At 33.6% G+C, this 13708-nt stretch overlaps 1 long non-coding RNA gene across 1 annotated transcript; it reads left to right on the top strand.

Moving 5' to 3' along the window:
• Positions 1-1752: 1752 nt before the first annotated feature.
• LOC127925790 (uncharacterized) lies at positions 1753-9736 on the top strand. Its single transcript, XR_008122239.1, has 3 exons — positions 1753-1853; positions 4396-4509; positions 9702-9736. It is a non-coding gene; the product is annotated as an uncharacterized LOC127925790 (long non-coding RNA).
• Positions 9737-13708: the final 3972 nt, after the last annotated feature.

Genomic DNA, 13708 nt, shown 5'->3' with positions numbered 1-13708 from the left:
ATGCTGAATTTGCGCCATTCTGAAAGGACCCCGAAAAATAATTTTTAACCATTTTCAAAAAAAGTGATTTTTTTTTTTTTTTTTTTTATTTTTTTTCGGGACTTAAAACGTGACCCCGGACATGCCGAATTTGCGCCATTCTGAAAGGACCCTGAAAATAATTTTTAACCATTTTCAAAAAAGTGATTTTTTTTTTTTTTTTTTGGGACTTAAAAACGGTGACCCTGACATGCCGAATTTGCGCCATTCTGAAAGGACCCCGAAAATAATTTTAACCATTTTCAAAAAAGTTTTTTTTTTTTTTTTTTTTCGACTTAAAAACGGTGACCCTGGACATGCTGAATTTGCGCCATTCTGAAAGGACCCTGAAAATAATTTTTAACCATTTTCAAAAAAAAAAAAAATGTTTTTTTTTTTTTTTTTTTCGGACTTAAAAACGGACCCCGGACATGCCGAATTTGCGCCATTCTGAAAGGACCCTGAAAATAATTTTTAACCATTTTCAAAAAAAGTGATTTTTTTTTTTTTTTTCGGACTTAAAAACTGTGACCCCGGACATGCCGAATTTGCGCCATTCTGAAAGGACCCCGAAAATAATTTTTAACCATTTTCAAAAAAAGTTTTTTTTTTTTTTTTTTTTTCGACTTAAAAACTGTGACCCCGGACATGCCGAATTTGCGCCATTCTGAAAGGACCCCGAAAATAATTTTTAACCATTTTCAAAAAATGATTTTTTTTTTTTTTTTTTTTCGGGACTTAAAACTGTGACCCTGACATGCCGAATTTGCGCCATTCTGAAAGGACCCCGAAAATAATTTTTAACCATTTTCAAAAAAGTTTTTTTTTTTTTTTTTTTTTTTCGGGACTTAAAAACGGTGACCCTGGACATGCTGAATTTGCGCCATTCTGAAAGGACCCCGAAAATAATTTTTAACCATTTTCAAAAAAAGTGATTTTTTTTTTTTTTTTTTCGACTTAAAAACGGTGACCCCGGACATGCCGAATTTGCGCCATTCTGAAAGGACCCTGAAAATAATTTTTAACCATTTTCAAAAAAAAAAATTTTTTTTTTTTTTTTTCGGGACTTAAAACGGTGACCCTGACATGCCGAATTTGCGCCATTCTGAAAGGACCCTGAAAATAATTTTTAACCATTTTCACAAAAAAGTGATTTTTTATTTTTTTTTTTTTTTTTTTTTCGGGACTTAAAAACGGTAGACCCCGGACATGCCGAATTGCGCCATTCTGAAAGGACCCCGAAAATAATTTTTAACCATTTAAAAAAAAAGTGATTTTTTTTTTTTTTTTCGGGACTTAAAAAAGGTGACCCTGGACATGCCGAATTTGCGCCATTCTGGAAAGGACCCTGAAAATAATTTTTAACCATTTTCACAAAAAGTGATTTTTATTTTTTTTTTTTTTTATTTTTTCGGGACTTAAAAACGGTGACCCCGGACATGCCGAATTTGCGCCATTCTGGAAAGGACCTCGAAAATAATTTTTAACCATTTTCACAAAAAGTGATTTTTTTTTTTTTTTTTTCGGGACTTAAAAACGGTGACCCCGGACATGCCGAATTTGCGACATTCTGGAAAGGACCCCTGAAAATAATTTTTAACCATTTTCACAAAAAGTTTTTTTTTTTTTTTTTTTTTTCGACTTAAAAACGGTGACCCTGGACATGCCGAATTTGCGCCATTCTGAAAGGACCCCGAAAATAATTTTTAACCATTTTCAAAAAATATGTTTTTTTTTTTTTTTTTCGGGACTTAAAAACGGTGACCCCGGACATGCCGAATTTGCGCCATTCTGGAAAGGACCCCGAAAATAATTTTTAACCATTTTCACAAAAAGTGATTTTTTTTTTTTTTTTTTTTTTTTCGGGACTTAAAAACTGTGACCCGGACATGCCGAATTTGCGCCATTCTGAAAGGACCCTGAAAAGAATTTTTTAACCATTTTCACAAAAAGTGATTTTTTTTTTTTTTTTTTCGGGACTTAAAACGGTGACCCCGGACATGCCGAATTTGCGCCATTCTGGAAAGGACCCGAAAATAATTTTTAACCATTTTAAAAAAAGAGTGATTTTTTTTTTTTTTTTTTGGGACTTAAAAACGGTGACCCGGACATGCCGAATTTGCGCCATTCTGAAAGGACCCTGAAAATAATTTTTAACCATTTTCACAAAAAGTGATTTTTTTTTTTTTTTTTCGGGACTTAAAAACTGTGACCCCGGACATGCCGAATTTGCGCCATTCTGGAAAGGACCCCGAAAATAATTTTTAACCATTTTCACAAAAAAGTGATTTTTTTTCTTTTTTTCGGGACTTAAAAACGGTGACCCTGGACATGCCGAATTTGCGCCATTCTGAAAGGACCCCGAAAATAATTTTTTAACCATTTTCACAAAAAAGTGATTTTTTTTTTTTTTTTTTTTTAACTTAAAACTGTGACCCCGGACATGCCGAATTTGCGCATTCTGGAAAGGACCCCGAAAATAATTTTAACCATTTTCACAAAAAAGTGATTTTTTTTTTTTTTTCGGGACTTAAAAACGGTGACCCCGGACATGCCGAATTTGCGCCATTCTGGAAAGGACCCTGAAAATAATTTTTAACCATTTTCACAAAAAGTGATTTTTTTTTTTTTTTTTTCGGACTTAAAAACGGTGACCCCGGACATGCCGAATTTGCGCCATTCTGAAAGGACCCTGAAAATAATTTTTAACCATTTTCACAAAAAGTGTTTTTTTTTTTTTTTTTTCGGGACTTAAAAAATGACCCCGGACATGCCGAATTTGCGCCATTCTGGAAAGGACCCCGAAAATAATTTTTAACCATTTTCACAAAAAAGTGATTTTTTTCTTTTTTTTTTTGGGACTTAAAACGGTGACCCCTGGACATGCCGAATTTGCGACATTCTGAAAGGACCCCGAAAATAATTTTTAACCATTTTCACAAAAAGTGATTTTTTTTTTTTTTTTTTCGGGACTTAAAAACTGTGACCCCGGACATGCCGAATTTGCGCCATTCTGAAAGGACCCTGAAAATAATTTTTTAACCATTTTCACAAAAAAGTGATTTTTTTTTTTTTTTTTTTCGGGACTTAAAAACTGTGACCCCGGCATGCCGAATTTGCGCCATTCTGGAAAGGACCCTGAAAATAATTTTTAACCATTTTCACAAAAAAGTTTTTTTTTTTTTTTTCGACTTAAAAACGGTGACCCCGGACATGCCGAATTTGCGACATTCTGGAAAGGACCCCGAAAATATTTTTTAACCATTTTCACAAAAAATAGATTTTTTTTTTTTTTCCGGGACTTAAAAACGGTGACCCCGGACATTCCGAATTTGCGCCATTCTGGAAAGGACCCCGAAAAGAATTTTTAACCATTTTCACAAAAAAGTGATTTTTTTTTATTTCCAGAATGTCGCAAATGCCGAATTTGCGACATTCTGAAAGGACCCGAAAATAATTTTTAACCATTTTCAAAAAAGTTTTTTTTTTTTTTTTTTTTTTTCGGACTTAAAACGGTGACCCGGACATGCCGAATTTGCGCCATTCTGAAAGGACCCTGAAAATAATTTTAACCATTTTCACAAAAAGTGATTTTTTTTTTTTTTTCGGGACTTAAAAACTGTGACCCCGGACATGCCGAATTTGCGCCATTCTGAAAGGACCCGAAAATAATTTTTAACCATTTTCACAAAAAGTGATTTTTTTTTTTTTTTTTTGTACTTAAAAACGGTGACCCTGGACATGCCGAATTTGCGCCATTCTGAAAGGACCCTGAAAATAATTTTGAACCATTTTCAAAAAAAGTTTTTTTTTTTTTTTTTTTTTTCGGACTTAAAAAACGGTGACCCTGGACATGCCGAATTTGCGCCATTCTGGAAAGGACCCCGAAAATAATTTTTAACCATTTTCACAAAAAGTGATTTTTTTTTTTTTTTTCGGGACTTAAAAACTGTGACCCCCGGACATGCCGAATTTGCGCCATTCTGGAAAGGACCCCGAAAATAATTTTTAACCATTTTCACAAAAGTGATTTTTTTTTTTTTTTTTTTTTTTTTGGGACTTAAAAACGGTGACCCCGGACATGCCGAATTTGCGCCATTCTGGAAAGGACCCCGAAAATAATTTTTAACCATTTTCACAAAAAAGTGATTTTTTTTTTTTTTCGGGACTTAAAAACGGTGACCCCGGACATGCCGAATTTGCGCCATTCTGGAAAGGACCCCGAAAATAATTTTTAACCATTTTCACAAAAAAGTGATTTTTTTTTATTTTTATTTTTTTTTTTTTTCGGGACTTAAAAACGTAGACCCCGGACATGCCGAATTTGCGCCATTCTGGAAAGGACCCCGAAAATAATTTTTAACCATTTTTAAAAAGAGTGATTATTTTTTTCTTTTTTTTCGGGACTTAAAAACGGTGACCCCGGACATGCCGAATTTGCGACATTCTGGAAAGGACCCCGAAAATAATTTTTAACCATTTTCACAAAAAGTTTTTTTTTTTTTTTTTTTTTTTTTCTGACTTAAAAACTGTGACCCTGGACATGCCAATTTGCGCCATTCTGAAAGGACCCCGAAAAGAATTTTTAACCATTTTCACAAAAAAGTGATTTTTTTTTATTGTTTTATTTCGGGACTTAAAAACGGTGACCCGGACATGCCGAATTTGCGCCATTCTGAAAGGACCCCGAAAATAATTTTTAACCATTTTCACAAAAAGTGATTTTTTTTTTTTGTTTTATTTCGGGACTTAAAAACGGTGACCCCGGACATGCCGAATTTGCGCCATTCTGAAAGGACCCCGAAAATAATTTTTAACCATTTTAAAAAAAGAGTGATTTTTTTTTTTTTTTTTTCGGGACTTAAAAACTGTGACCCCGGACATGCCGAATTTGCGCCATTCTGAAAGGACCCTGAAAATAATTTTTAACCATTTTCACAAAAAGTGATTTTTTTTTTTTTTTTTTTTCGGGACTTAAAACTGTGACCCCGGACATGCCGAATTTGCGACATTCTGGAAAGGACCCTGAAAATAATTTTTAACCATTTTCACAAAAAAGTGATTTTTTTTTCTTTTTTTTCGACTTAAAAACGGTGACCCCGGACATGCCGAATTTGCGCCATTCTGGAAAGGACCCCGAAAATAATTTTTAACCATTTTCACAAAAAGTGATTTTTTTTTTTTTTTTTTTTTTTTTCGGGACTTAAAAACTGTGACCCTGGACATGCCGAATTTGCGCCATTCTGGAAAGGACCCTGAAAATAATTTTTAACCATTTTCAAAAAAAGTGATTTTTTTTTTTTTTTTTTTCGGGACTTAAAACGGTGACCCCGGACATGCCGAATTTGCGCCATTCTGGAAAGGACCCTGAAAATAATTTTTAACCATTTTCACAAAAAGTGTTTTTTTTTTTTTTTTTTTCGGGACTTAAAACTGTGACCCTGGCATGCCGAATTTGCGCCATTCTGAAAGGACCCTGAAAATATTTTTAACCATTTTCACAAAAAAAAGTGTTTTTTTTTTTTTTTTTCTGGACTTAAAAACGGTGACCCCGGACATGCCGAATTTGCGCCATTCTGAAAGGACCCCGAAAATAATTTTTAACCATTTTCACAAAAAAAGTGATTTTTTTTTTTTTTTTTTTCGACTTAAAACTGTGACCCCGGACATGCCGAATTTGCGACATTCTGAAAGGACCCTGAAAATAATTTTTAACCATTTTCACAAAAAGTGTTTTTTTTTTTTTTTTTTTTCTGTACTTAAAAACGGTGACCCTGGACATGCCGAATTTGCGCCATTCTGGAAAGGACCCCGAAAATAATTTTTAACCATTTTCAAAAAACGTTTTTTTTTTTTTTTTTTTTTTTTTCGGGACTTAAAACGGTGACCCCGGACATGCCGAATTTGCGCCATTCTGAAAGGACCCCGAAAATAATTTTTAACCATTTTCACAAAAAAGTGATTTTTTTTTTTTTTTTTTTTCGGACTTAAAAACGGTGACCCCGGACATGCCGAATTTGCGCCATTCTGAAAGGACCCTGAAAATAATTTTTAACCATTTTCACAAAAAGTGATTTTTTTTTTTTTTTTCGACTTAAAACTGTGACCCCGGACATGCCGAATTTGCGCCATTCTGAAAGGACCCCGAAAATAATTTTTAACCATTTTCACAAAAAGTGATTTTTTTTTTTTTTTTTTTTTGACTTAAAAACGGTTACCCCGGACATGCCGAATTTGCGCCATTCTGGAAAGGACCCTGAAAATAATTTTAACCATTTTCACAAAAAGTGTTTTTTTTTTTTTTTTCGGGACTTAAAAACTGTGACCCGGACATGCCGAATTTGCGCCATTCTGAAAGGACCCGAAAATATTTTTAACCATTTTCACAAAAAAGTGTTTTTTTTTTTTTTTCGGGACTTAAAAACGGTGACCCCCGGACATGCCGAATTTGCGCCATTCTGGAAAGGACCCCGAAAAGAATTTTTAACCATTTTCACAAAAAGTGATTTTTTTTTTTTCGGGACTTAAAATGTGACCCAACATGCCGAATTTGCGACATTCTGAAAGGACCCCGAAAATAATTTTTAACCATTTTCACAAAAAAGTGTTTTTTTTTTTTTTTTTTCTGGACTTAAAAACGGTGACCCTGGACATGCCGAATTTGCGCCATTCTGAAAGGACCCCGAAAATAATTTTGAACCATTTTCAAAAAAGTTTTTTTTTTTTTTTTTTTCGACTTAAAACGGTGACCCCGGACATGCCGAATTTGCGCCATTCTGAAAGGACCCCGAAAATAATTTTTAACCATTTTCACAAAAAGTGATTTTTTTTTTTTTTTTTTTTCGGGACTTAAAAACGGTGACCCCGGACATGCCGAATTTGCGCCATTCTGAAAGGACCCCGAAAATAATTTTTAACCATTTTCACAAAAAGTGATTTTTTTTTTTTTTTTCGGGACTTAAAAACGGTGACCCCGGACATGCCGAATTTGCGCCATTCTGAAAGGACCCTGAAAATAATTTTTAACCATTTTCACAAAAAGTGATTTTTTTTTTTTTTTTTTCGGGACTTAAAAACGGTGACCCCGGACATGCCGAATTTGCGCCATTCTGAAAGGACCCCGAAAATAATTTTTAACCATTTTCACAAAAAAGTTTTTTTTTTATTTTTTTTTTTTTTCGGGACTTAAAAACGTAGACCCCGGACATGCCGAATTTGCGCCATTCTGAAAGGACCCTGAAAATAATTTTTAACCATTTTCAAAAAGAGTGATTTTTTTTTTTTTTTTTCGGGACTTAAAAACGGTGACCCCGGACATGCCGAATTTGCGCCATTCTGAAAGGACCCCGAAAATAATTTTTAACCATTTTCAAAAAAAAGTTTTTTTTTTTTTTTTTTTCGGGACTTAAAAACGGTGACCCCGGACATGCCGAATTTGCGCCATTCTGAAAGGACCCCGAAAATAATTTTTAACCATTTTCACAAAAAGTGATTTTTTTTTTTTTTTTTTTCGACTTAAAACGGTGACCCCGGACATGCCGAATTTGCGCCATTCTGAAAGGACCCCGAAAAGAATTTTTAACCATTTTCAAAAAAAGTGATTTTTTTTTTTTTTTCGGGACTTAAAAACTGTGACCCCAATGCCGAATTTGCGCCATTCTGAAAGGACCCCGAAAATAATTTTTAACCATTTTCACAAAAAGTTTTTTTTTTTTTTTTTTTTTTCTGACTTAAAAACGGTGACCCTGGACATGCCGAATTTGCGCCATTCTGAAAGGACCCCGAAAATAATTTTTAACCATTTTCAAAAAAAGTTTTTTTTTTTTTTTTTTTTTTCGGGACTTAAAAACGGTGACCCCGACATGCCGAATTTGCGCCATTCTGAAAGGACCCTGAAAATAATTTTTAACCATTTTCAAAAAAAGTTTTTTTTTTTTTTTTTTTTCGGGACTTAAAAACTGTGACCCCGGACATGCCGAATTTGCGCCATTCTGAAAGGACCCCGAAAATAATTTTTAACCATTTTCACAAAAAAGTGATTTTTTTTTTTTTTTTCGAACTTAAAAACTGTGACCCCGACATGCCGAATTTGCGACATTCTGAAAGGACCCCGAAAATAATTTTTAACCATTTTCACAAAAAGTGTTTTTTTTTTTTTTTTTTTTCTTTGCGCCATTCTGAAAGGACCCCGAAAATAATTTTTAACCATTTTCACAAAAAAGTGATTTTTTTTTTTTTTTTTTTTCGGGACTTAAAAACGGTGACCCCGGACATGCCGAATTTGCGCCATTCTGAAAGGACCCCGAAAATAATTTTAACCATTTTCACAAAAAGTGATTTTTTTTTTTTTTTTTTTTTTTTCGGGACTTAAAACGGTGATCCCGACATGCCGAATTTGCGCCATTCTGAAAGGACCCTGAAAATAATTTTTAACCATTTTCAAAAAAGTGATTTTTTTTTTATTTTTTTTTTTTTATTTTTCGGGACTTAAAAACGTAGACCCCGGACATGCCGAATTTGCGCCATTCTGAAAGGACCCTGAAAATAATTTTTAACCATTTTTAAAAAAGTGTTTTTTTTTTTTTTTTTTTTTTTCGGGACTTAAAAACGGTGACCCTGGACATGCCGAATTTGCGCCATTCTGAAAGGACCCTGAAAATAATTTTTAACCATTTTCACAAAAAGTTTTTTTTTTTTTTTTTTCGGGACTTAAAAAAACGGTGACCCCGGACATGCCGAATTTGCGCCATTCTGAAAGGACCCCGAAAATAATTTTTTAACCATTTTCACAAAAAGTGATTTTTTTTTTTTTTTTTTTCGACTTAAAAACGGTGACCCCGACATGCCGAATTTGCGCCATTCTGAAAGGACCCCGAAAAGAATTTTTAACCATTTTCAAAAAAAGTGATTTTTTTTTTTTTTTTCGGGACTTAAAATGTGACCCCGGACATGCCGAATTTGCGCCATTCTGAAAGGACCCTGAAAATAATTTTTAACCATTTTCACAAAAAGTTTTTTTTTTTTTTTTTTTTTCTGGACTTAAAAACGGTGACCCTGGACATGCCGAATTTGCGCCATTCTGAAAGGACCCCGAAAATAATTTTTAACCATTTTCAAAAAAGTTTTTTTTTTTTTTTTTTTTTCGACTTAAAAACGGTGACCCCGGACATGCCGAATTTGCGCCATTCTGAAAGGACCCCGAAAATAATTTTTAACCATTTTCACAAAAAGTGATTTTTTTTTTTTTTTTTTTTTTCGGGACTTAAAAACTGTGACCCCGGACATGCCGAATTTGCGCCATTCTGAAAGGACCCTGAAAATAATTTTTAACCATTTTCACAAAAAAGTGATTTTTTTTTTTTTTTTTTTTTTTTTCGGGACTTAAAAACGGTGACCCCGGCATGCCGAATTTGCGCCATTCTGAAAGGACCCTGAAAATAATTTTTTAACCATTTTCACAAAAAAGTGATTTTTTTTTTTTTTTTTTCGGGACTTAAAAACGGTGACCCCGGACATGCCGAATTTGCGCCATTCTGAAAGGACCCTGAAAATAATTTTTAACCATTTTCAAAAAGTTTTTTTTTTTTTTTTTTTTCGGGACTTAAAACTGTGACCCCGGACATGCCGAATTTGCGCCATTCTGAAAGGACCCCGAAAATAATTTTTAACCATTTTCACAAAAGTGATTTTTTTTTTTTTTTTTTCGGGACTTAAAAAAATAATTTTTAACCATTTTCACAAAAAAAGTGATTTTTTTTTTTTTTTTTTTTCGGGACTTAAAAACGGTGACCCCGGACATGCCGAATTTGCGCCATTCTGAAAGGACCCCGAAAATAATTTTTAACCATTTTCACAAAAAAGTGATTTTTTTTTTTTTTTTTTAAAAAGGACTTAAAAACGGTGACCCTGACATGCCGAATTTGCGCCATTCTGAAAGGACCCCGAAAATAATTTTTAACCATTTTCACAAAAAGTGATTTTTTTTTTTTTTTTTTTCGACTTAAAAACGGTGACCCCGACATGCCGAATTTGCGCCATTCTGAAAGGACCCCGAAAATAATTTTTAACCATTTTCACAAAAAAGTGATTTTTTTTTTTTTTTTTTTTTTTTCGACTTAAAAACGGTGACCCCGACATGCCGAATTTGCGCCATTCTGAAAGGACCCCGAAAATAATTTTTAACCATTTTCAAAAAAGTGATTTTTTTTTTTTTTTTTTTTTTTTTTTTTTTTTAAAAACGGTGACCCCGGACATGCCGAATTTGCGCCATTCTGAAAGGACCCTGAAAATAATTTTTAACCATTTTCACAAAAAGTTTTTTTTTTTTTTTTTTTTTCGACTTAAAAACGGTGACCCCGGACATGCCGAATTTGCGCCATTCTGAAAGGACCCCGAAAATAATTTTTTAACCATTTTCACAAAAAAAGTGATTTTTTTTTTTTTTTTTCGACTTAAAAACGGTGACCCCGGACATGCCGAATTTGCGCCATTCTGAAAGGACCCGAAAATAATTTTTAACCATTTTCACAAAAAGTGAAAAAATGACCCCGGACATGCCGAATTTGCGCCATTCTGAAAGGACCCCGAAAATAATTTTTAACCATTTTCACAAAAAAGTTTTTTTTTTTTTTTTTTTCGGGACTTAAAAACGGTGACCCTGGACATGCCGAATTTGCGCCATTCTGAAAGGACCCCGAAAATAATTTTAACCATTTTCAAAAAAGTTTTTTTTTTTTTTTTTTTTTTTTGGGACTTAAAAACGGTGACCCTGGACATGCTGAATTTGCGCCATTCTGAAAGGACCCTGAAAATAATTTTTAACCATTTTCAAAAAAGTGATTTTTTTTTTTTTTTTTTTTTTTTTTTCGGGACTTAAAAACGGTGACCCCGGACATGCCGAATTTGCGCCATTCTGAAAGGACCCTGAAAATAATTTTTAACCATTTTCAAAAAAAGTTTTTTTTTTTTTTTTTTTTTTTTTTTTTTTTCGGGACTTAAAAACGGTGACCCCGACATGCCGAATTTGCGCCATTCTGAAAGGACCCTGAAAATAATTTTTTAACCATTTTCACAAAAAGTGATTTTTTTTTTTTTTTTTTTTCGGGACTTAAAAACGGTGACCCTGGACATGCCGAATTTGCGACATTCTGAAAGGACCCCTGAAAATAATTTTTAACCATTTTCACAAAAAAGTGATTTTTTTTTTTTTTTTTTTTTTCGGGACTTAAAAACGGTGACCCCGGACATGCCGAATTTGCGCCATTCTGAAAGGACCCCGAAAATAATAACCATTTTAACCATTTTCACAAAAAGTGATTTTTTTTTTTTTTTTTTTTCGGGACTTAAAAACGGTGACCCCGGACATGCCGAATTTGCGCCATTCTGAAAGGACCCCGAAAATAATTTTTAACCATTTTCACAAAAAAGTGATTTTTTTTTTTTTTTTTTTTTTTTTTTTTTTCGGGACTTAAAAACGGTGACCCCGGACATGCCGAATTTGCGCCATTCTGGCTGAATTTGCGCCATTCTGAAAGGACCCTGAAAATAATTTTTAACCATTTTCAAAAAAAGTGATTTTTTTTTTTTTTTTTTTTTTTTTTTCGGGACTTAAAAACGGTGACCCTGGACATGCTGAATTTGCGCCATTCTGAAAGGACCCTGAAAATAATTTTTAACCATTTTCAAAAAAAGTTTTTTTTTTTTTTTTTTTCGACTTAAAAACGGTGACCCCGGACATGCCGAATTTGCGCCATTCTGAAAGGACCCTGAAAATAATTTTTAACCATTTTCAAAAAAGTTTTTTTTTTTTTTTTTTTTCGACTTAAAAACGGTGACCCCGGACATGCCGAATTTGCGCCATTCTGAAAGGACCCTGAAAATAATTTTTAACCATTTTCAAAAAAAAAAGTTTTTTTTTTTTTTTTTTTCGACTTAAAAACGGTGACCCCGACATGCCGAATTTGCGCCATTCTGAAAGGACCCCGAAAATAATTTTTAACCATTTTCAAAAAAAGTGATTTTTTTTTTTTTTTTTCGGGACTTAAAAACTTGACCCCGGACATGCCGAATTTGCGCCATTCTGAAAGGACCCCTGAAAATAATTTTAACCATTTTCAAAAAAAGTGATTTTTTTTTTTTTTCGACTTAAAAACGGTGACCCTGGACATGCCGAATTTGCGCCATTCTGAAAGGACCCTGAAAATAATTTTTAACCATTTTCAAAAAAGTTTTTTTTTTTTTTTTTTTTTTTTTCGGGACTTAAAAACGGTGACCCCGGACATGCCGAATTTGCGCCATTCTGAAAGGACCCCGAAAATAATTTTTAACCATTTTCAAAAAAGTTTTTTTTTTTTTTTTTTTTTAACGGGACTTAAAAACTGTGACCCCGGACATGCCGAATTTGCGCCATTCTGAAAGGACCCTGAAAATAATTTTTTAACCATTTTCAAAAAAGTTTTTTTTTTTTTTTTTTTTTCGGGACTTAAAAACGGTGACCCTGACATGCCGAATTTGCGCCATTCTGAAAGGACCCCGAAAATAATTTTTAACCATTTTCAAAAAAAGTGATTTTTTTTTTTTTTTTTTTTTTTCGGGACTTAAAAACGGTGACCCCGGACATGCCGAATTTGCGCCATTCTGAAAGGACCCTGAAAATAATTTTTAACCATTTTCAAAAAAAAGTGATTTTTTTTTTTTTTTTTTTTTTCGGGACTTAAAAACGGTGACCCCGGACATGCCGAATTTGCGCCATTCTGAAAGGACCCTGAAAATAATTTTTAACCATTTTCACAAAAAGTGATTTTTTTTTTTTTTTTTTTTCGGGACTTAAAAACTGTGACCCCGGACATGCCGAATTTGCGCCATTCTGAAAGGACCCCGAAAATATTTTTAACCATTTTCACAAAAAGTGATTTTTTTTTTTTTTTTTTTTTCGGGACTTAAAACTGTGACCCTGGACATGCCGAATTTGCGCCATTCTGAAAGGACCCCGAAAATAATTTTTAACCATTTTCACAAAAAGTGATTTTTTTTTTTTTTTTTCGGGACTTAAAACGGTGACCCTGGACATGCCGAATTTGCGCCATTCTGAAAGGACCCCGAAAATAATTTTTAACCATTTTCACAAAAAAGTGATTTTTTTTTTTTTTTTTTTTCGGGACTTAAAAACGGTGACCCCGGACATGCCGAATTTGCGCCATTCTGAAAGGACCCCGAAAATAATTTTTAACCATTTTCACAAAAAGTTTTTTTTTTTTTTTTTTCTTTTCGGGACTTAAAAACGGTGACCCTGGACATGCCGAATTTGCGCCATTCTGAAAGGACCCCGAAAATAATTTTTAACCATTTTCAAAAAAGTTTTTTTTTTTTTTTTTTTTCGACTTAAAAACGGTGACCCCGGACATGCCGAATTTGCGCCATTCTGAAAGGACCCTGAAAATAATTTTTAACCATTTTCACAAAAAAGTGATTTTTTTTTTTTTTTTTTTTTCGGGACTTAAAAACGTGACCCCGGACATGCCGAATTTGCGCCATTCTGAAAGGACCCCGAAAATAATTTTTAACCATTTTCACAAAAAGTGATTTTTTTTTTTTTTTTTTCGGGACTTAAAAACGGTGACCCCGGACATGCCGAATTTGCGCCATTCTGAAAGGACCCTGAAAATAATTTTTTAACCATTTTCAAAAAAAA

The sequence above is a fragment of the Oncorhynchus keta genome, unplaced genomic scaffold (genome assembly GCF_023373465.1).
Source record: "Oncorhynchus keta strain PuntledgeMale-10-30-2019 unplaced genomic scaffold, Oket_V2 Un_contig_6263_pilon_pilon, whole genome shotgun sequence".
In the NCBI taxonomy this organism is placed as follows: Eukaryota; Metazoa; Chordata; class Actinopteri; order Salmoniformes; family Salmonidae; genus Oncorhynchus; species Oncorhynchus keta.
The sequence above is the reverse complement of the archived record's forward strand: the minus strand, read 5'-3'. Positions and strand labels throughout refer to the sequence as shown.